At 41.1% G+C, this 23,754-nt stretch overlaps 1 protein-coding gene and 1 pseudogene across 1 annotated transcript in view; both read right to left on the minus strand.

The window, feature by feature from the left end:
- IGFBP7 (insulin like growth factor binding protein 7) overlaps nt 1-23,754 on the minus strand; it is a 69,881-nt gene that overhangs the window by 33,879 nt on the left and 12,248 nt on the right. The gene's annotated exons all lie outside the window — the stretch shown is intronic.
- LOC112322195 (ferritin heavy chain pseudogene) lies at nt 19,469-22,180 on the minus strand (annotated as a pseudogene).

Raw genomic sequence — 23,754 nt, forward strand, 5'->3', positions numbered from 1 at the left:
TATATTTTCTTTTGTTTCCCTTAGCATAGCCTTCATTTTTTCATCTAATTTGTGACCAAATTCAACCAATTCTGTGAGCTTCCTGATTAGCAGTGTTTTGAACTGTGCATCTGATAGGTTGGCTATCTCTTTGTTGCTTAGTTGTATTTTTTCTGGGGCTTTGATCTATTCTTTCATTTGGGCCATTTTTTTTTTTTTGTCTTGGCGTGCCTGTTATGTAAAGGGGCAGAGCCTTAGGTGTTCCCCCGGGCGGGGTAACACTGGTCGCTGCGCTGTGACGATGTACGTGGGGGAGGGGCAGAGAGGGAGGAATGGCGCCCGCTCCACTCTGTGCTGGATTTTAGTCACTCCCTCCACTACCCACAATCAAATGAGCCCCTCTGGTGCTGATTCTCGAGTGGGTGGGCTTGTGCACGTTCTAGGCCCCTGTGGGTCTCTCCAATGACCTCTCCTGTGAGGCTGGGAGTCTCTCCTGCTGCCGCCCCAACCCCCACGGGTGTTTTCAATCAGAGGTTTGAGGCTTTATTTTACCGCGCTGGAGCCCTGGGTTTCGGGGTCTGCTTCTCTCCCCTGCCGTTCCTCCCGGTTTATCTGTCAGTGAATGTGGGACCACACTCCGGCCACCACCTTGTGGGGTCTGCTAGCTGCAGCCTGGCCTGCCCCATTCCACAATCCACCACCTCGCTGGGTCCGCCAGCCGCCGCCTTGCCCCAAGTCCTTCCCTCCCTGGCTGCCTGTCTCTGCCCCTCCACTGGTCTGGATGAACGTTTCTTCTTTATCTCCTTGGTTGTCGGACTTCCATACAGTTCGATTTTCTGTCAGTTCTGGTTGTTTTTTGTTTTTAAATTGTTGTCCTTCTTGTGGTTGTGTGAGGAGGCACTGTGTGTCTACCTATGCCTCCATCTTGGCTGGAAGCCCCTGAACCTGGTTCTTGATCGCTCAGGCTTTGACCGAGGAATCCCAGATCTTCAGTACTGGCAAGATCCAACATGCACAAGGTAAGACGGCCTCTCTTTGTTTTTCCCTGGATCGTCACTGAGTAGACGGGTCCTCTAACAGCATGCACTGGGCCCTCAGGCCCTGACCCGCAGTCCCAGTGCTCGGCCCAGCAGAGGGGTTGGGCCTCGGCCAATGTCAAGCACACCTAAGGGATCCACACTGGTATTGCGCCATACTTGGTGTGGAGGATATCAAGGTACTCAGGAAGACAGGTCCACACCGGCTTTTAAAATTTTGGGTCTGCTTAGAAGGGCTTGAAGAGCTTTTCCTTGAGTATTGGGAACCCTGGCTGGAGGGAGGAAGGTGGTTACAAAGAATGTCCCAGAACTGCCCAAGATTACTAGGGTCTCTGAATCACAGGGGTGAGACTTGGATGGGCGTTTTGGGCAGCCTCACAAACTTGCACGACTACTCAGTAATTGGCTGGGCTATAAATCAGCCCAGCACAACACCACTGTCAGCACCATCACCTCCAACTCCCCCCGCCACCCGCCACTGACCATTTGTGGAGCACTCTCTGAAGTGTGTATGTTACTCACCACCAGCAGTGTCCCTGTGACCCCTGTCACACAGAGGTGAGGATGGGGGAGAGGGGGTGAGGAAGAAGGACTGAGTTGCCTGCCTGAGGCCAGGAGCTCACACAGCTGCTCTCCTGGTATGAGTCCCAACACTGCTGGCCCATTTCCTCATTGGAAAATGCCTCTAACCCGGAACAAAACCATTCTATTGTTTCTGCCCCTTCCTTCTATCCTTCTTTCCTGTCTCCTCTTGGCTCTGAAGGTGTGAAAAGGTAAAAGTGAGCCCTAACTGGCATCTGGGTTCCGCTTCTCATCAGGCAAGTCTGAAAGTACTGCAGGCTTCACCCACCTATCTCATCACGTGAACACTGGCGTTTCCACTCCAGCCTTCTTTAGGTCGGGGGCTTAACTCAGTCTTGTGAAGCTGTCTGTTCCTCCTCCTTCATCTCTTGAAGCTGGAGGAACGCCTGTCCTTCACAGCACCGCTGTGTTCTGTCCTATTTATACCATTCTAACAAGGAGCCCTCTTTTCCTTTTTTTAAAACACATTTTCTGATGGCTTGCTTCTTATAAGTCCTTCAATTTAAAAAGATACAGATCTTAAAAAAAAAAAGTCACCAGCACCCAAGTACTGTCATGGGTGCTGACACTAGGGACTTAAATGTTCCTTCATTTGCTATAATCTGTGTTAAAACAATATAGCGTTATCTACTTTGAATGCACTGGAAGCCCTCAGGGTAGCGTACTTTGTGTAAGATATTAAACCTGGTTGGAATTCAACAAGAAACTGTCCTGTGGGGAAGTCTGTGCCTATTGGACCCTTGACTGATCACATTTCAAAGCCTAGTGCTTCGCTAAGGGGCATCTTTCTTTAACAAATAAGCAATCCTATTACTCAGAGCCTTCTCTGCGCACCATAGCTTTGAAGGAATTTGATAGTTTGCAAATTTGTAGTTGAAAATTAAAAACCCACGAATAAGACTTGAATCCATTTATTCATGGTAACATGGACATAGCTTTGAAAAGTCTATCCGCATCAACATCATTTCAGTGTAATCTGTAGTCTGGCGTGAGGCTGTTTGACAAGCCTCTTGCCCACGGAAGGAGACCTGTTTTCTGAAATGAGCTCTGTCTTCCTTCTTCACGAATGTTTCAATGTTTTCTTAATCAGTGCTATTTTTATTTGGCCAGATTTAGAGTGTGTCTTCCCCTCCCGGCAAAATGCATTATAAAAAGTCCTGGCCCTCGAAGGAGTGATCAAAGCTTTGCAGTTCACAGAGGATTGTCCATCCTCCAAGCTGGGGGAGGTTTCCTAACTAATGAACTAGGACACTGTCAGATGTCTGGTTGCCAAGTAATATATTAAAGTGCTTTTCTAATGAGATTTCTGCAAGGTAACTATAAAACCATAAAAACATAATAAGCTTCAGTGAAGCAAAAACATTAAAAAAAAAACAAACAAACGACTAAATGCCTTTAAGGGAAAGAAGAGTTCCACACAGCAGTTACAAAGCTAAAGAGAATTTGACAAGTAGAAAAATAAAGTCCAATAATATCACATCTGAGAAAAAGGGTGGACACAAAGCAGAGCAGTATAGTAGTTAGATTACAAAGGAGCCACCCGAATATCTCAATATCTGACTTTAAATATCTCCCTTTCTATGCATCCTTTTCCATTTGTAATGTGGATCTGTGATAAACATAGCTACAAATGTCCCCTATTATGAAAAGAAGGAACATCTCTTCATTTTTAGAACCTGTTCCTCAGAATTTAGAAATAGTCTATAAATGGGGGGTGGGGGGAGGGGACAGTGGGTAGAGGGGATTACAGGAACTACTATAAAGGTCACATGGACAAAACCAAGGGGGAGGGTAGAGGTGGGGGAGGGAGGTGGGTTCACCTGGGGTGGGGTGGAGGGATGGGGAGAAAAGGCATACAACTGTAATTGAATAACAATAAAAAAAAAAAAAAAAAAGAAAGGCAGGATAGAGAGATTGAAGGAGCCTTACAGCTTGGCTTACTACCTCTGGACTTATTGTTAGGTGAGAAAAAATAAACCTCTGTTTGATTAAAAAAAAAAAAAAAAAGAAAAGAAAAAGCAAACAAAATCCACCTCACAGCCGTCATAGGAAGATTGTAACGCGCCAATATTATCCAAGCTTAAAAAGAATGACGGCAATTACAAAACCCAAAAGATCATTTTAATGTTTTTCCTTGCACAGGCCCCAGTAAATTTGTTCTCCAAAAGGTATCCCCCCCCCCCAAAAAAAGAAATAGTGTATAAAAATCTTGACTACAAGGCTCTCTTTGTTAGAGTGAATATAATGAGAAATTCTCACTTGAAATACAAACAGCAGCAATGACATAAAGCCTCTGCCACGGACCACTCTGAAACAGTGTTTGGAAGCTCTTCCCTTGGCTCTGCTTATTTAACCATGGAGCCCACCATCACAGTGAGGCAGAGAGCTAGAGGCCAGTCCTCTTGGTCTGTATTCGTGCTCCCCTATGGCTCCACTGTGTTCTGTACCCACCCAACCAGCCCTGTAGCCCTGGGTCCCGTTCAAGAGGTTAAGAGCAGAACTGACCCATTAAAGGATGTCGTGGGGTCTGAAAACCAACATAGATAGTATGTGAGTGTTTAACTAAAAGAGAGAAGCCTGAGGGGAAGGAAGTACCTGTTAAATATCTTTTAACATCTGAAGGAAAGCCACGTCAGGGGATGAGGAGTCTGGAGTTTAGTTACTCCAGAAGAAAGCACTAAGATCAAAGATGCATTACATATTTAAGGTCAAGGTAACAAAGTGTGGGTAGACAAAGCTGTCTGACGATAAACAAGACTTCCTTAAAGGCAGTTGTGTGTATATGAGCAATGGCTTAGGGTTGTCAAGGATGAAGTCTTTATTTTCTTTAATCAAATACACTCAATTGATTCCAAAGAAAATTTTTTATTACTTAATATTACCATGTCTTTTACACAGCTAACCTCAATAGCATTGGGAAATGCTTCATTCAAGATTAATAGATTAATTTTCAAAATATGGTGTCCTGGATTTATATGCAAGAAACAAAGCATGGATATTAAATAATTGCTTCTATGAGACCACAGGACACAATAAATCAGTCCTCCCTTCCCAGAGGTTCTTCAAGGTAAGCAAATTTTAAAAAGCCAAATGATTGACAGTCCAATGCAAATGTTGGGCCATAGGAACCTTCAGGTGAATTCTGCACCAAAGCTCTAGTCTTTAGGAATGGAATAGAAAATGGAACACAAAGGGAAAGGAATTGCTGTGTTCGCATAATCTCTGGATTCAGACAGATCTAAATTCTAATCTAAGTGACTTTGGGTAAATTAATTAACATTTTGAGCCTCAGTCTTCTCATCTATAAAATGGGGTAATGCTAGGACCCCACTGGGAGATTGTTGTGATACATGCACAGGACTTCCCAGGCTGGCTGGCACACAGTGAGCACTCTACACACGGTCACTGTTACTTATGATTTAAAGATAATTATTTAAAAGTGTGATAGAACTTGTTTTCCTGGTTAAGGAAGAGGCTAAACTAATCGACTTGCAGAGTTCCTTCCACCCACCACGCTCTAAGACCCTACTCCACATTGCTTTTTCCGCCCCAACTCACTCCTGCCCCCACCGCCCCACTAGAGGCCATCAACAAAAACAACAGCAACCGCTATTCATTGATTGCTCACTAAGGGCATTCAGATGTGGAACTAACCCTCTCTACAACCATGTGTGGTTGGAGCTACCTCCCATTTTACAGAGGTGAAAACTGAGGCACAGACAGGTTGAGTGTCTGGCCTTAAACTCACAAGGCTAAAAAAATGGTAGAGCTGGGATTCAAAACTAGGCAAGTTGGTTCTAGAACCCAGGCTCCTACCCACTACGCCACCTTACCTTATTGGTAACCAAAAATTCTGCCTTAACACATCATTAACCACCATCCAAGTAAACTACTTGTTGCAGTTGATAGAAAAGTGGTTATAGATCCAGGGTTTGCTTTCAAGCTCCTCAGTCTTCAACATAGTTCTTCTACCTCAAAATTCCAGAGTTTTATTCCTAATTATCAATTTCTTTCTCTCTTCCCTCAAAACACCCTTAGCCTTGATGGGCCAGTGATACAAATGTGCATTTCCTAGTCACCTGGGGGGCGAGTTAAAAAATACTGGCACACTAGGGGCATGGAGGGCTGGCTAATCCAGAGCTTACTGAGCCCTGAGCAGTCAGGCATTCCAGAAATGTACTCGTGGGTGACTAGGAGGTTTCTCTAACAACGGAAAGTTACCAACGGAGCTGTTAGGGCTCTAGAAGACCAGCTTTACCACCCCACTGCACCCCCCAGCCTCCCCCCTCCAGCCTGGGAGCTGCCACCCGGCAGAGCTGGCTGCTGCCCACAGGGTCCCCGACCCTCCTGGATCAACTCAATGCCTCCTGCCGCAGTTGCTCATTTTTTCCTGTCCCAAATCTTGTCATCCAGCCCCAGTGATTAATGCCTTCTATTTAAGGTGAGAAAAATGACCTTGCCATCCATGCAAGTGGGAACCATTCATCCCATCTATGAGAGAAGCACAAAACTACTTGGTTCAACCAACCCAGAGTACTCCTCTTTGCTGTCTTCTTGCTGAATATCATCACTTCCTCACACGAGGTATTATGCAGTCTTGTAATTTACTTTTCTTCTTAAAACAAAAACAAATTGCATTTTGTGTTGCTAAAATTCACATCCCACTGTACTTCATTAGTAAAGGCCCTTCCCCCACCCCCTCCATCCAACACTGCTCCATTAGATGCAAATAGAAACCATTTCAGTTTTCCGGTTGAATGGCCATGAAAAAAAAAGCAGCACCTGGCTTATCTCTGTGTTACACATTAACACAGTCCTCTTTTCCAGAGGTTCTCTAAGGTAAGCACACTTTAACAAGTCAAATAATTGACAGAATAATTATTCTGGCACTCCAAGGTCAATGCAAATGCTGGGATGTAGCTTTCAATTGAATTTGGTACCAAAGCTGCAGTCCTCAAGAATGTAATAGAAAATGGAATGCAAAGGGAAAGGACTTTCCCAATTGCTCCACTAAGATGTGATTGGAAAAAAAAAAAAAAGAACTCAAAGGAAGGAAACCCAGCAAGTCAAATTCTATATGAAATCTTCCCGTCCTGCAATCTCTCCCCCCACTGACACCTAACGGTGGTTTGTCCTACCACTCTTATGCTATTGGTCTCATTAATAATAATTGTTAATAATAAAAATTACTACTGCCCTTGCTAGCACCAGTAATACTTCTGCTACTACCATTTACTGAGCTTACTATATGCTAGGCGCAGTGCAGGCTCTTCCTTATGTTATCAGATAATTTTCCCAAGAATCCAATGAGGTGGTTATGCTTATATTAACCCCATTTTACAGATGAGAAGGCGGAGGCTCTGAACAGAGTCATGGAGCTTATCAGTAGCAGGGCCAGGATTCTATGGTACATTTAACTCAGAGCTTTCATCCTGACTATGCTCCCAGGTTTTTGAGTAATGGCCCACCAATATGGCTCTTTCCATCCAAATGATGGACGAGCAAACGAATGAATAAATGAACATATGAAGCAACAAACAAGTGACTGTTTCTGAACACTAGCTTTTTAAAATAAAGTACTCTCGCAGAAAAGCAAGAAATATCTAAAATTGAGCATGGGAATCCTTATGGTTTCAAAATGCAATCATTTCTCCATCTGCTTAAAATTCAAAGGAGAAGAAGAGGCAGAACTGCATTCTGTCCAAGTGTTCCTGGCCACCGGGGTCATGGCTGAAATAACAGACAGATATTCCAAAGAACCTTGATTCCAGATACATGAAGGGCTTTACTAAAGTTAACACCAATGTCTTTTTTTGCAAGACATTTATTTTTCTTATGTTTATTAGAATTAGTTAGAGAGAATGCCAGTCTTATCCACCCCCACCCAACACCCTCATGCCCCGTAACACCCACTGGTCCAGGAGATGTGAGGAGACAAACCAAATAGCCGATGGGAAGGAAAGGGCTCAGAGACACAAGCTGGATCAGCACTACCAATGAAAGTGCTTTGGATCTCAAAAACTCTGCTGCTTTCCCTTCCCCTGCCAAGGGGATGTCTCGGCTGGCTCTCTGCTCTTCATCTCTCATCCCTGTCCTGGCCCCATGTTCCTGGAATTCCTTGGCTGGGTTGAGAATGCTGAGAGGTGCCATCTACTCCACCTCACCTTTCCTCCCCCAGAAGTCAACACCCATTTCCTCCACCGAGCCTCCCCCTTTTGTCAGCGCAGGAAATGAGAATCCACGAGAATCTCAATCTGGGTACTTCAAGTGTGCCTTGAGTGGACACTTTTGAAGCATTCCTGGCCTCAGGGTGGGAACCAGGGAAACTGGCCCCAATGTCCAGTTTAGTTTGAAACTTGCTTGGTAATCACTTTGAAATTCCCCGTTCTTCACAGATCCTGTCCCTCTTTTCTGTGGCTTGCACCCAGGTAAGGGGTGTGAGTATGAAAGCCTGTCAAGGACTTAAAAATGGCTGCCGCTACACTGTGTAAGAATTATGAAAGGAGGAAGCTGATATTTAGACTTACTCTCTTCCACCTCCTCCCACTCACACCATAGACCACATAGTTTCCCCTCAGAAAGGAAAACATTCTTGACTTCTGTCTAAATGTTTATCAGAAGTTGTCTGGACTTGCAGAGTCTCTGAAGTCACATTTTCATTAGTCACATCCTCCTTGGTGTGTGGTGTGAACCTCATATCAGACAAGGAGGAATGCTTGGACCTCATGCAGAAATCATTTGGTGCTGGAAGCATCCACTGCTCCTCAGGGATTTTCACTTAGCCCAGACACAAGTAGACGTTGAGCAAAGAACTTGAGCTTCTTGATGGTGGCAGGGCTTCGGTTTTGAATAGGTGTGAAAAAATAATCGCCTTGGTTCCTAATCCTGTGGGACCTTGATCTTAAAACAAAGCCCCAGCATGGAGAGGGGAAAGTGGAGGTTCTACATCCTTACAACAAAATTAGGAGCCATTCTGTTTTATCCTGGCTCTGAAACACTCCCACTTTGCCTACCTGGGCCTTCGACATGGATAAATTAGTTTATACTTTGGATGTTCTGTTAGTACTATGCATCTAACGAGTAAAAGACATTGTATGCAGAGCCAACTAGGGGAGGCTAGTGTGTATCTGAGAGAAAGGAATGCCCAGGACAACAGGAAGTGTACTGGTGTGGGACGGAGATGAGTGGGTTTTGGCACCAGTTCTCCCCACAGGCGGGTTCCACATTCTCCTGGGTTCTCAGTTTTTCTTCCATCTCTAAAAGGGGTTGGTGGAAGCAATCACCTAGGAGGTTCTTTTGAAGCCAAGAATCATTTCTGATTCTTTAATATCTGAAGTGGGGGACATGGGTATAAGTTTCAGCACAAAGGGTATCAGTCACAATAAGAAAGATGTTCCTGAGTGAACCTGTTTGCAAAGGATACTCTGGAACTTTTCTTCCTAGACCAGTGGGGGTCCCCGGTGTGGTCTGAGAGAGCTCTTCTGGTACTAGTGTCTTTGGAGTCATTGTGTTTGAAACCTCTTAGATTAAAATGGAAATGCAAGCAGGGGATGGTTAATTAGAAAACAGAATGGAGGTTCTTAAAAAAATTAAAACAAGAACTGCCATATGATCTAGCAATTCCCCTGCTGGCTATTTGTCCGAAAGAAATAACACTAACTAGAAAAGCTATCTGTACTACCACGGTCATTGCAACATCACTGACGATAGCCTAAACGTGAAAACAAATCTGAATGTCTACCAATCACTTCTGACTCATTCATTCATCCCAATCAGTCTAGGATGAATGGATAAATGTGGTATACATATGCAATGCAGCCATAAAAAGGAAGGAAATCCTGCCTTTTACAATAACATGGATGGACCTTGAAGGTATTAAGTCAGAAAGAGAAAGGCAAATATTGTATAATTTCACTTACATGTGGAATCTAAAACAAACAAACAAACAAGCAAAAACCGAACTCATAGAGAACAGAGGTTTCCAGACCACGGGGGAGGTGTGGGAGGGGAAAATGAGTGAAAGGTGTCAAAGGCACACAATCCAGTTATAAATAAATAAATCATGGGGATGTAAGGTACGGCATGGTGAATACAGTTAATAATACTGTATTGTCTATTTAAACGTTGCTAAGAGGGTAGATATTAAAAGTTTTTATCACAAGAAAAAAATTTGTAGCTGTGTGGTGAAGGCTGTTTACTAAACTTATTGTGGTCATTTTGCAATATATACAAATATCAAATCATACTGTACATTTGAAACTAATGTAATATGCCAATTATATCTCAATAAAAACTTTAATGAAAATAATTACACATCTTGTTATGTAATGTGATTAAACTATTACAAAAACTGGGGGTTTGGGAGGACTCTTAGAATCATGTAGTCCAGCCTTCAAATTAGATACGAAGTCTCCTCTCCCCCCGCTGCAGGTCTCGGCCTGAACATGTCCAGAAACCCGCTCCCAAGGTTCTGAAATCCATTGTTGAATCACTGTTATTGTTATAAAGGTTTTCCTCAGATGAACTAAAAATCAGCCTTCCTGAACTTCTACCATTGATTACAGTTCCGCCCTCCAAAATATTGTGAAATGAATTGTTTTTCCATATGATGTTAAAAAAGTACATGCTCATCGTAACAATTCAAAGAACACTTGTATCTAAGTATGTTATAAGAGGTAGTAGATTGTCCTCTTTAATCTTATAATCCTTACCCCTAAATAACCTACATTAGCAGTTTATACGTACATATACATTTTTCACTTTCCTTTTTAATTAAAAATTTCATACCAATTATCTGACAAACTGCCTTGTCAGTGAACAATCAATATACCATATATTGATCTTATTAGGTCAATACACGTAAATCAAATTCACTCTTTCAAAAGCTGTAAAATATTCTATAACATGGACATACCTCTAAGAACATTCAGGATGTTTCAAGTTTTTTTTCTATATACAAACTATGATACAATAAAGATTCTTATGGAAATGTCCTGTGTATTAGTGCTTTTGTTTCTGTAGGATAGGTTTCCAGCAATGTGGTGTCTGGGGCAAAGGGTATGAGATGTTTAATTTTAATAGATACTCCTATTTTCAAAAAGGTTGTTAGGACTTCTTGGACTTGCCAATAGTGTATGAGGGTGCTCATTTCCACACACATTTCCCAGCAGCAGGAGTTAGAAATTTTTAAAAGTTAGGTCAAGCAGAAGGGGAAACGCTGTTTGTCATTGTTGTTCTAATTGCTCTTCTGGGACTGCTGTGAGGTTGAGCAACTCTTCACATGTTTATTGGCCATGCGTAGTTGCCTTCCTTTTAATTCACTATTTGTAACTTCTGCTCATTTTCCACTTGGTTTATTTATCAATTTATATGAGCTCTTTTTTTTTTTTTTTTTTTACAGATATTTACTCTTTGTCATATAGTTTGCAAACAATTCTCCAGGCATCACTGTCTTTCAGTTTTGTCTACGGCCATTTGCTTGTGGTGTTGGTTGCCGTATGGCACGTAGGCCCGAGGGGAGCGGTGACAATGGCTGTGAAGTACACTGCTGCTTCCGATCCTCAGCACTGAGGACATGTTCTGCATCACAACAATGACGCGGGAATGAATGAATGCACGAGCACGTAAGCCGAACATTTTTGTGTAGCTGTCAATCTTTTCCTCTATGGTTTCTGGGCTATCAGAATAGCTGCATTTTATTAGTTTTACTTTTTTTTTTTTTGCAGTTAGTCCTTTAATCCATCTTGAATTCTTTATTATTTTTTTTTTCCTATTTGGAATCCTAATTCATCTTGAATTTGTTTTGCATGTGGTGTGAAGCAGGGTAAACTCTGACCACTGAACTTTGCCCACTACTTTGTACAAAAAGCATTACATTAGATGCGAATTCTTTTTAGAATTTATTTCAAGGTGTTCTATGCATTAAAATGTAAATATACCCTACTATCCATTTTATATATTATTAAAATATCTAAAAATAATTAGCCCCGAAATAAATGAAGATGGAGAGTGCTTTATAAATTTGCTCAGATTTCCCTTTAATTCCATACAATCACTTTTGTCTCGATTACCAACCAACTTGGAGGCTGGATTATCAAGGGGTCTACTTACACATAAAAAAAAATTAAGTATGTTGCTTAAATCACATCTACTCTAATGAAATCACTGAATTGTAAAAAATTTATTTAATAGCAATATATCCTGGATTTACAGAATAAATCACTCACATTCCAATATTAAAAATCATTGTAGCAAGAAATAATGTACTCCTTGTAAAAATAAAGGAAAAATATGGACATGGGGTGGTATACAGTGAATCCGATATTGTACATAGTTAAACATTTTGAGAATACATCACATTTATACATCATGATTCTGAAATATGTTTGCAGCTTAAACATTTTCAAGGCTTTCTTTAATGAGAAAACACTTCCACCCTCCTCTATGAGGCCTTCCTGCTTGAGAGTGGTGCCTTCTGTGTCTGGACTTGTCTAGCGATTGCTCTTTCCACCACTCCCAAGGCACTGCTCACAAGGTGGCTTGCCGGCAAACCTAAGCTGCCTCCATCACTCAATAGTTACTCCATTTTTCCAGCATAAAGAGCTACTGTCAAGAGGTCTGATAATAATTTTTTTACCTTATAAGTCACTTTTTTTTACTCAGATGTTGAAGGGATTTTTTTTCCCTTTGAAAGTTCACTAATTTTACAAGAATATGATTTAGTGTCTGTCATTCTAGATCATTATTCTTAGGTATACTCCCTACTTCTCCAATTTTATAGACACACACACATATTTGGACAGTTTTCTAGGATATAGTTTTAGAATCTAGTTTTAGAATACAGTTTTAAATATTTAATCTGCTCTCTTGCTATAGTTTTTTGTACTATATCTGCTTTGCATATTTTCAGTGGTTAATTTTGGTTTCTTTCATTTTTTGTCATTTCTTTTTAATTTTAACAATTTTCTTCCTTGTGACCTATTTTTAAGGAATTATCTGTTGTGTTCATATGCTATTGTGTTTTTTTGTCTTTTCACTATAGTTCTAAAATAATTTTACTTTTTATTTGCAATTATTTCCTGAGCTCTTCACCTCATTTTTTAATTCTCCTGATTTCTATTATTATTTAATATCTTGTATTTTAAAAAAAAGTCTTGTAGCTCATTTACAATGGTAGGTCATAGTTTTCCCCTGTTTTGTAGGTATGTCTTGTGGCTTGCTTTCACTATCTGTAGGGATGTTCTATCCATTCTCTCTCTCTCTCATTCTTATATGGGATTTCTTTCTAGTATGATATTGAACTTATTCTTTTTCTGTGCTTGTTTTTATGGAAAATTAGTTTTCTTGAACTTTTACAATAAGGTATCATCCAAGGTACCTTTTCTAACTCCTCAGAGCTCCATTTTGTGTTGTTTTCATTTAGTGTTAAAAACACGGTGACTAGATTCCCCCAAAGCTCACTTTATGAAGGCCTTGTGGCATGGGTGGGTGGGTTGTTTCAACCCTTTTTATTGGGATTCAAGGGAATAACTAATCACCTTTTCTGTGGTAAATGTTGTCCATGGGGTTTTGGTATCCAGTGGTTTTATTTTTATTTTTTAATGTTTAAAAATTGTGGTGAAATACACATTACATAAGATTTACCATCTTAAACTATTTTTAAGCCTATAGTTCAGTAGTGTTAAGTACATTCAGCTGTGCAACCCAATTTCCAGAACGTTCTTCATCCTGCAAAAGTGGAACTCTGTACTCATTAAATACTTCCCCCTCCTTCTTTCCCCAGCCCTGGCAACCACCCTTCTGGTGGCTCTGTCTCTATAACAGGATCGAATTCAGGGAGATTATCAGTCTCTGCTGTTGCCAGGGCCCCCGGGTTAATCTGTAGCTCCTGGAGACTAGTCTGTGCACCATGCCCGTGGCTCCAGTATAGCACCTGACACATGGAAGACACGCACATACTCAGCTGATGAGTGAGTCACTCTTAATTCCTGTTTCTGGCAGGATGATAGGATGCTTTCTTGTAGTCATTAAAGTGATTGATGGTTAACATGAAAGTTGCCATCGTTACCTGGGCTAATACCTTTCCAGGTCAATATGCAACATGAGCTTCTAGATGGGAGGACGCTGCCAACTCTTGATTACCCAGCTAAAGGGCAGTCTATCTCAAATGGATGCTGATTTTAAAGTACTTTATATTCTGCCACGTATGAATTTGTTGTGGCACATTTCCTTACTAATTATGCTTGGTTCAGGCTCACATTATAACATAAGCAGTCTCTGGGCACTACTTGCTAGTAGTGATTTGAGGGGAGGGAAGTACATGGCCCAGGTATACATGAGTGGCCTATTAAAAAGTAAACATTTGACACAGATGCACACTATGTAATTAACTAATTGGGCATATTTGAGAGTTATAATAATCGGTGAAATCAAAGGGAAAAAATCTTGCCTTGATATAGTCTTTACAGTTACAAAGGGCTTTCAAACCCACTACCTCGCTTATTCCCACAACCCTACCCTCAGCCTTTAATACAGGTCCTGCTAGCTCCACTTTGCAGGTGAGGAAATGGAGGGGCCTGAGAGACTAAGGGATGTGCTCACAGTCGCACATTTAGTCAGTGCGTAGCCAGGACTCTGACTCTGTTCTTCTAAGTTTAGTGTTTACTACACTATCGTTATTACCTGAAGAGTGAGGTGGTACAGACTACCTCATATCCCACGTTGGAAGAAGGTGGGTATAAATTATAAATATCTAAAAACAAAGAGGTTCTGGACTAGTCTGGGCAAATATAGGCTTCGTTGTCTTCATACAACCCCCAAAACAACTGCTACCACCCAGTTTCTGCCTCCATCCCTGATCAGCACATCTCTAGTTGCAGAAAGACAAAAAGAGGGAAGAACAAAGGTAAAACACCATGGTATAATAGTTCTAGAAGCATTAGAACTACGACTTACCATGAGGGCAGTGACCAGGCTGAGTCCCTACCATGTGACTGACAGGCACCATGCTGGAAGCCTCACTTAGAGTTAGTCCTATTGCCAACCCTGCGGAGTGGGCACTATGGCCCCCACTTTACAGATGACAAAACCGAATTTCAGAGAAGTAACTTGCCCAAGGTCATGCATTTATTAAGTGGGAGGGTCGGGATTTGAACTCCATGTTGTCCTAAACATTAATCTCTGCAATATGTATGACTTAAATAAGCACAAAAAATTACAATTAGAAATTCAGCGTACTCAAGACCTGAGGGTGAATTGAAGCTTATCTTCATACAATTAATGAAAATCAAAATATGCTTGTTTTCTAAGAGTTTTACAGCACATGTCTGCATACAAACAATTAAAACATTTTTTCCTATTGTTTGAATTAATTTCAAATGATTCCTTTTCACATAGTGGAGCAAATCAGGCAGGAACTCTCAAATGTGTTGCCCATCATTTCTGCAAAGGAAACTGTTAAGGAGGAAATATGTCTCTCAAAATGGTCTCTGTGAAGACTTTTGGCATTTTTTAGAAAGGACTTCTTCTCTCTTCCCACTGAATTTTGGGCATGGCCCATTTTGCTACAAAGCTTGTCTCATTTTTTTTCCCCAGCCACGATCTATTTTATCATCTGGTTTTCAAAAGTGATTGATTACTAGTCTGAAGGGGTCTGCGGATTCTTTGACACTACACTTCCAGTCACCCTTTAAAATTGCCTTCAGCAACCGTTTCTGAAGTGTAACTAAAACCAGGAACTGCTGCCCAGCGATGTAGACGCTGTAGGTAGGCTGATGCCACCTAATCCCCCACCCCCTCCTCCCCAGGCTGTCTTGCTGCTAGAGGTAGCTAAATGACCATTTCTGGCCAGTGAGATTAGGCAGACATTTGCTGAGAGGAGAGCTTCTGAGCAACATTTGCTCATCTGATAATTTTGGACATATGACTGGAACAACCCTTTTCCCTGTTCCTTCTAACAGCTTTGACTTAGGAATCAATATTGGGAGGTGCAGCACCCTACTTTTGACTGTTAGGCTTGGGCTCTTGACAGCATTGTTGGGTGGTTAAACCCACACCAGCAGCATCTACACCTGGACTCCTTGTTCTGCATGCAAGTACAGCTGGCCCTCCATATCTGCAGGTTCTGCACCTGCAGATTCAATCAACTGCAGAGCGAAAGTACAGGGGTCTGGCAGAAGTAATGCCTGCTTGAGTGTGGTTGGTAGGGTGATAATATGGGTGTAATAATTTATAGTTTTAATTTGAACATTTCACCTAAAATGTCATATGGTGTGCTTGAGTGTGATATTATGTTACAGAATTACATGCTTATGATTTTGTAATAAAAGATTTGTAATAAAAAAGGGGCGTTATTTGTGCCAGACCCTGTATTTTAAAAAAATGTTAATGTTGTTGCTGATGTGTATTGTGTAGTTAGGCTTATGATGGTTGAGTCTGTACTAAACATGTACAGACTTTTTTTTTTTATTGTCGTTATTCCCTAAACAATACAGTGTAACAACTATTTACATTGTATTAGGTATTGTGAATAATCTAGAGTTGATTTAAAGTATATGAAGGAATGTGCATAAGTTATATACAAATACTACACCATTTTATATAAGGGGGTCCTGGAATCAATCCCCCTCAGGTAGTTGAGGAGGACTGGAAACCCCTTTTACTTCTCGTTGGGTGAGCCACTGTAGCCAGGTTTCCTTTTACTTGCAGCCAAACACATTCCTTACTGACAGAATAGCTGTTGTCTTTGGGTGATCATTTTTCTTTTCCCCTTCCCCAAAACTCACCCATATTCTTCTAAGCTGAAGGAACTAGTACAGAATGTACCTTCACATCAGGTGAAGATGTACCTAACAGTATTTACACACTAAAGTATAATACAAACCACCTACGAACTAAATTACATGACTGATTACTGAGACATGTTTCTTCATCTCTTTGCGCAAGAATTTCCTGAATCTGAGATACGTGTCAGGCTTCCATAAGAAACTTACTATTTCCTGCTTTCTCAGGCAGTGTCCAAAGTTAGGCTTCCTAGTTCTACAACACAGCCTATTGGTTTTAAGGACTTCACAGTGGGTCACATTCTCATTTCACAGAGATGAAACACACCCAAAATGAAATCTCCCCAAAACTCAATTTAATCAAGTTGATTAAAATTTAATTTTTTTCATAAAGTTTTTATACCTTTATGTTTGATTTTTAGAAGATATATATGAAAGCAGCAACTTATCTGATTTTCTAACTTATTTTACATTTTACTCAGAAAATTTATGTCACATTGGTTATTTTATTGAGCAAAGCTAACAGACTCAGGCTGTGTGTGTGCTTTGGGAGTTGGACCATCTGTAATTAACCAAGTTAATCATGGGCACTTGGAGAATAATTTTATCATGCTATATTAGACAACAGCCATTACCGCAACCTTGAACTTAAGTTATGTTAATTTACTAAAACAACATCTTTAGATTCTCTGGATATTTTTCTTCAAACACACCTACTTGGTTTAACAAGACAAGCACAAGCATGTGCATTTCCATATACTGGTTACAATCAGAGTAACTGGAGATTGTGAAAATGTAGCATATTAATAATACAGGAAATTTAATGAAGGAGACAGATTTAGGAGTGGAGACTGAAATCCAAGAACATACAAGAAGGACCCCTGGACGTGGACCTTCTTATATGTCAATGGTGTGGGGATTGACTATGGGAGTTGGGGGTTGGCTGGAGGGGGTGTGAGATGGGGAAAACTGGGACAATTGTAATAGCAGAAACAATAAAAGAATACAAAACAAGAATGGGAATGAGGCCCTGGCTGGTGAGGCTCAGTTGGCTGGAGTGTCGTCCTGCAGACTGAAGGGCTGCAAGTTCAATTTCTGGTCAGGGCACATACCCAGGTTGTGGGTTCGATCCCCAGTCAGGCGCATGCAAGATGCCACCAATTCATGTTTTTCTCCATCAGTTTTTCTCTCCCCCTTTCTCTCTAAAAGCAATGAAAGGACGTACTTGGATGAGGATTTTAAAAAAAAAGAATTGGAATAAGGTGTCTTCTATTTAACTGGCTCTGAAACTCAATTTTAGCTTCCTATGGCTTTAAATGTGAGCACATGTGTGTGTACGCCCGTGTTCACGGCAGCTCACCTCAGATCTGCTCGGGCTTCACTCAGTCCCCATTATTTAGGGCTCTGCTTGGACATTCAGATGCACTGCATCTTGGTTGCTGATTATATAATGTGGGGCTAATACTTACATCCCAGCATCCTTGTGAGGATGAAAAAGGTGATCTACACATGAAAGTATGTGACCATTTTTATAAACTATACTGTGCGATGTTCATTTAAGTCATTGCTGTATTCCTATCTCCTGGTCAAATAAGGGAAAAATTCTGCCAGAAAAATCACAAGCAGCTTCTTCACTTTATAAATATACCCTCGGCACTGTCTAGTTAATGCATTAGTGGGAACAACTGCCTAACAAAGAACTATTGTTGCTGAATGTGCTGGCGATTAAAGGATCTGAGGGAAATAGAAACAAGGCTTTGTGGATCTCTTTAAGGACCCAAAGACACATGCGGTTAAGTGCTGCGAGCAGATTCCTGTCCTGGTTTAGTAAGTGGAGCCGGCCAGAGGCGCTCCCTGAGAGCTGGAGAGTAACAGCACAGCTCACACTGAGATGAAACCAGTGGTCAAGCCATGGTCTCCGTGTTGTGTGTGGAGATGCTGGGGGATCAATTGTACGGGTATTTGACTGTAGTCAAATAGAGTTGTGAAGGCCATTTTTTTATGCTGTGAGAAAATACTAAAGACAAACCTCCAAATTTCACATAATTTTCACTGTTCACATCTCATGTAAGTGCCTGCCATTACCAGACGTATTCAAGCTGCTCTATCAGGGATGCACATGCTTTTTATGAGCCCCAATGCCATGATGTACAAAGGCATATTCTTTCCATTTCCCCATTATTTTGAAATATTTTGTTGGCAAAGCGGGCTTTAACCAAAGAAAAGCATGCTAGCAAGCATACAGCCTTTTTGTCCTGGCTGGAAGGGTTGTAGCTGAGCTGGACTACTCCTGATGCCTGGCGATCTGGGATGCAAACTAGACAATTGGTGGGGCTTTTTTTTTTTTTTTTTTTTTTGGCCAGTCATTACAAATTTCCTACACAGGAGCTGGGGTGAAATACTACTCTCCATGGTCTCTATGCCATTGGGGAGGGACAGTCACGAGTATAATCCAAGTCTGAAGATAATTAAAAAGTAATTTCAACTGCATATTAGAATGCTTTGCACTGGCTTTGTGTTTTCCAGCGAAAGCGTGCCTAAATTATTTAGAAGAGGCTAATTTTTAAGATGGAATCACCAATGTCTACACATATAAAATTAAAAATATGTTCATACTGTTGCATCAGTAATTCCAATTTGAGACCTACTCTTAAAAAATAATGCTGAAGAAATACAGTCTTTATGTCCAAAGATGACTATTTAAGGGTTATTTGTGACAGAGAAAAATGGTAGTAAATCATGGTTCCTTCAGATGATTATGCAGCATTATAAATGATATTTATAAAATATTTTAAACACATAGAAAATAATTATAAAGTAAAAACAAGATGTCTAAAAAGATATGAATAGCACTATCAATTTATTTATCTATCAAAACACTGGAATAAAAAACAAAACATGGAGGGGGAACAATGAAAATATTAATGACTGTCTTTGATTTCAATGAGTCCTACAAATTTCAATGTTTATGTTTTTCTCCAATAACAAAAAAAATCTTTATTGAAAGGGAGGTTACATTAGCTCACATTCCCATTAAACATATTCGCATACTTGCATGGCAGCTGAAATGAACTAACAAGGATAGAATTTAAAACCCACTGTGGTTTGTCCAAACAGCTAAATGTATGACAATGGACCACTAACGGCAAGATAGTATCCTAATTGTCTCAATAGGTCATTGTGCCAATTAAAAATTTTGATTTTGCACATTTTCAGGGAATGAGGAAAAGGAAAGTGAATTTACTATGTATTTTTTCCTTAGTGTTTACCAAGATAAATACAACCTTTAGTATTCTTTTGGATCAATATTCTATCCTCAATTCTGAGCAAACAAAACAAAATTCATTCATCTCCACTCCAGAATGTCACTTTGGGCAAACTAATAACTAATTCATTAATTTATATACTGTACATCTAGTCATAGTTACATTATTTATAAGCTCATACATTCTATAATTAAATTATAGTGTATTCATAGGCCACAAATGTGAACGTACCTTTGTTCATTTTCCCCTTCCGGTAGAAACAGCATAGAAAATACATGCTTGCAATGATTAAAAATAGTTGAGGGGTGTACATATGTGTGCACATTCTTTGCTTGTCTGCATTTCTGTTGACTCGACTTACACTGGGCTCTTTTATTTTAGTCTAATTGCCTCTTCTGCCTTCCCACACTTCAGAACCCACCAGATGGACCACAGGTTTGTGGCTCCTTAGAGAAGGGGCATTATGTCTCGTCACTGAAACTTTCCTCATGGCACCGAGCACAGCGTTTACAAAAAGCCAGCACTGGACATGAGTGACAAGGAATCACAATTTTCTATTTCTAGTGACAGTGAGAATCCAAGTAACCTTTGTTTCTTGAGCTACATGATAGGTGAGCTTGGAGGAGACTGGACAGAGAGTAATTTATAAGCATAAACCTGGAGTGGGATGAGAGGCCTGTTTGCGGGTGGAGTGAAGGACAGGCTGGCTCTGTGTGAGGGAAGGGCCATGCAGGAGACTCCAGCTGGTGGGAAGACTGGAGAAATGGGAGGGACTTTACTGTTGCCCCTGTGGAAACTTAGAAAAATCTCCACTTCTCACTAACACCTGTGGATTGGGCATCCTGCTAGCAGGTGGGTACAAGGCAAAAACAGAGGCTTGTCATGGAGACAGTGTACACAGGAATAGTACGTGTTTATCATGTGGGATCAATAGTCCAAAAATGATCCACTAAGCACCCTCTCTGTGCCCAGAACTATGCCGAATGCTTGGGGCATTCAAAGGAAGCATATCTCGTGTGTGCTCCCCATCCTCAGAAATCCTGGTAGTTCCCTAATGCTTGTCACTGATCTGACTATTTCCAACACATTGATCCTCATTATTCACAGATGCCATATTTGTGAATCCACCTACTTGCTAAAATTTATTTGTTATCCCTAAATAAAACCATTCCTGGACATGCAGAGTGGCAAAAAAATTGAGGTCCTAGCTGAGGGACAAGACAACACTCTGCCTTGTTGTTTCAGCTTTCATACTATAAACCAGTGTCCCTTTCACAGTCTACTTAATGCCACATATTTTTTGCATTTATGTGCTTTCTGTTGGTGATCTTGCTGTTTAAAATTGTCCCCAAGTGTAGTATGGAAGTGCTGTCTAGTGTTCCTGGGGGGGGAAAAAAAGGCTATTTAGTGTCCTAGAGAAAATTTGTGTACTAGATAATCTTTGTTCGGGCATTACTCAGAGGCCGTTGGCTTTGATTCTCCTCTAGGTTGGGGGACCTATAAGCCGGACAGAGCCACCTCTCCTTATTGCAGATCCCAGGCTGGGTGACAGAGAGAGAGGAGGCTTCTACCAGGTTCCCCTTTCCAATGGGGCATACTGAGCTCCACTCTTTTTGGCAGGGGTTGCCAGATTACTTTATTTGAGGGGATGGTACAAATGAAAGGTACATACATGGATGATTTGGTACAAGTTATAGGAAAGATAAAGGTAACTCCAACATGCACACACTGCTTTGGTGACCAGGGAAGTCCCCTGTGGCTGTGGGAAGCCCGCCTAAGGCTTAGCTCTCTCCACCGTCTCCCAGAGTGTGTTTGTCAAAGAGATGGTCTGCCACACCAGATCCAGGGGCCCCCAACCTGCACAAGTTGGTTACGTGGTCACCCAATTCTTTGATGGATTTCATCTCCTCATCCAGGTAGCAGGTCTCAATGAAGTCACACCAATGAGGATCATGTTTTTCAGTGGCCAGTTTGTGCAAGTCCAGTAGTGCATGATTCATTCACACTTGTTTCCAAGTGTAATGCACACTCCATTACATTCAGCCCATTCTCCCAGTCATCACGGTCTGGTTTCTTGATATCCAGAAAGAGGATTTGGCCATCTCATTGGTTCTGCAGCTTCATCAGTTTCTCAGCATGTTCTCTCTCTTCATGAGATGGGTGAGGAAAATACTAGGCAAAATTCTTCAAAGCCACATCATTGCGGTCAAAGTAGTAAGACATGGACAGGTAGGTAGGTAGATGGAGGAAGCATAGAGCTCCAGGTTGATGGTGGCTTCTGAGTCCTGGTGGTAGTTCTGGCACACCTGTGAGGTGGACGTGGTGGTCATGATGGGCAGCTGAGGAGTGGTGGCTTCGTGGCGCTGGAGCAGTAGCGGAGGCCTTAGGGCCATCCAAGGGCACTGTGAGGAGGTGGGGGAAGGATGGATATGGGTGGAGGGCTGGGATGGGGATCAAGTGCCAGGTTCTGTTCAAGCCCTGTTGAAGCAGGGAGCTGTGGTGAGTCTTGGTGAAGACCCTGTAATCCACTCTTATTTGTTCACTTATTCAACAAGTATGTATTGAGTGCCTACTATATCCCAAGGACTCTTTAGACTCTGGGTATTCAACAATTAACAAAACAGATAAAAGCACTAAGCTCATGGAACTTACATTCGAGTAGTATAACTGAAAGATTAGACTCTTGTGGCTTTAGGTGAATACTTTTCTTAAAGTACTGTGGTACTCAAACTTCTATTAATACCAATAATACTGATGGATGTAGAAATATTATATCTGATTCAGATAATGGCAGTAAAGTAGCCAAGAGTACAAGAAGCAGCCAAACCACTATGCTCCCTGCACTGTACCAAGTGATCATGTTTTCCAGGGTTTCTACTTCCTATGGTGTATTAGAGACATTCTGAAATGTCATCTTGCTGTAAAACACTAAATGTTGGATAAACTAAGCAAAAATTGGCCCATCATTATGATAATTATCCCAAGGAAAAGATGCATCTTCAAAGTCACTTGAAGTCTTTTTAGAAAAATGTCCTAAACTTGGACATTATATCATCTGGGAAGATTTTAAAAGTCCTGCTGTCCAGGTCACAAGCAAAGTAGTGAAGTCAGAATCTTGGAATTGAACTCAGGCATTGAAACTTTGTAAAACTCCCCAGGTAGTTCTGATGTCCAGCCAAGGTCAAGAACCTCTGCTGTAGGAGGTGATAGAGTACCCTGTGCATAGAGAGTTGGTAGTCCCAATATTCTGTCAATTTCACTCACAATTACTGATCCTGGTGAACCTGAAAAGTTATCCAGATTCTTAAATCTCCTCTGCACAGCTTCATTACTTCTTCTCTCCACCTTATGCTGGGGTTGGGGTGGATATTATCACTTCTCTGATAGATGCCGAGAACCAACCTTAGTGCGTACATTCCTGAGTCTAAACATGTCCATTTATAGTTAAATGTTTTGGTTTTTTAAACGAGTGCCTGCTAAGCTGAGGATACATGTGAAAGCCAAAGAAGAGAGACATAAATTGTGAGTAGGGTTTTATTATTTGCACCAATTTATTTGCAAAGGTTATACTCACATATTCTCTGGCCTAAAGCTCTAAAAGTCAAGGATAATATCTAATATGTGCCCAAATGACATTAATCATATCACTTCTCTACCAAACTCTGTGATTTTGGTTCACATTCGTCTTTGAAGCCAATATCTCCAACTTAAAAAAAAATGAACCAACCAACAAAATATATTTCTTATACATGTGGGGCAGAAAGGGACCAATAATTACTGAATTTAAGTGTCCTTTGAATCCACAATGTCCTATATAACTAAAAGGTGTCATTAGAAAATCGTGTGTGTGACTCTGAACTTGAACATGGAAATATTCCATGCTGTAAAGCAAAGCCAACCCTCTGACCAGCACCTAGGGTGCTTCCCATGTGACTGCGTCTGGGCCCTGAGGTCTCTTTAAGATAGAACAGGACTCCTTGTCCTGGAATCCCCGAGGAGCAAGAACAAGAGCTAGATGGAAGCTTCTAGGGATTTGTTATAAGAACATTATCCTGCCATTTTGTTTGCAAAACAGGCTTCAGGTCTAACTTGCAGATACATAAGGCAGTA

The sequence above is a fragment of the Desmodus rotundus genome, chromosome 4, assembly GCF_022682495.2.
Source record: "Desmodus rotundus isolate HL8 chromosome 4, HLdesRot8A.1, whole genome shotgun sequence".
NCBI lineage: Eukaryota > Metazoa > Chordata > Mammalia > Chiroptera > Phyllostomidae > Desmodus > Desmodus rotundus.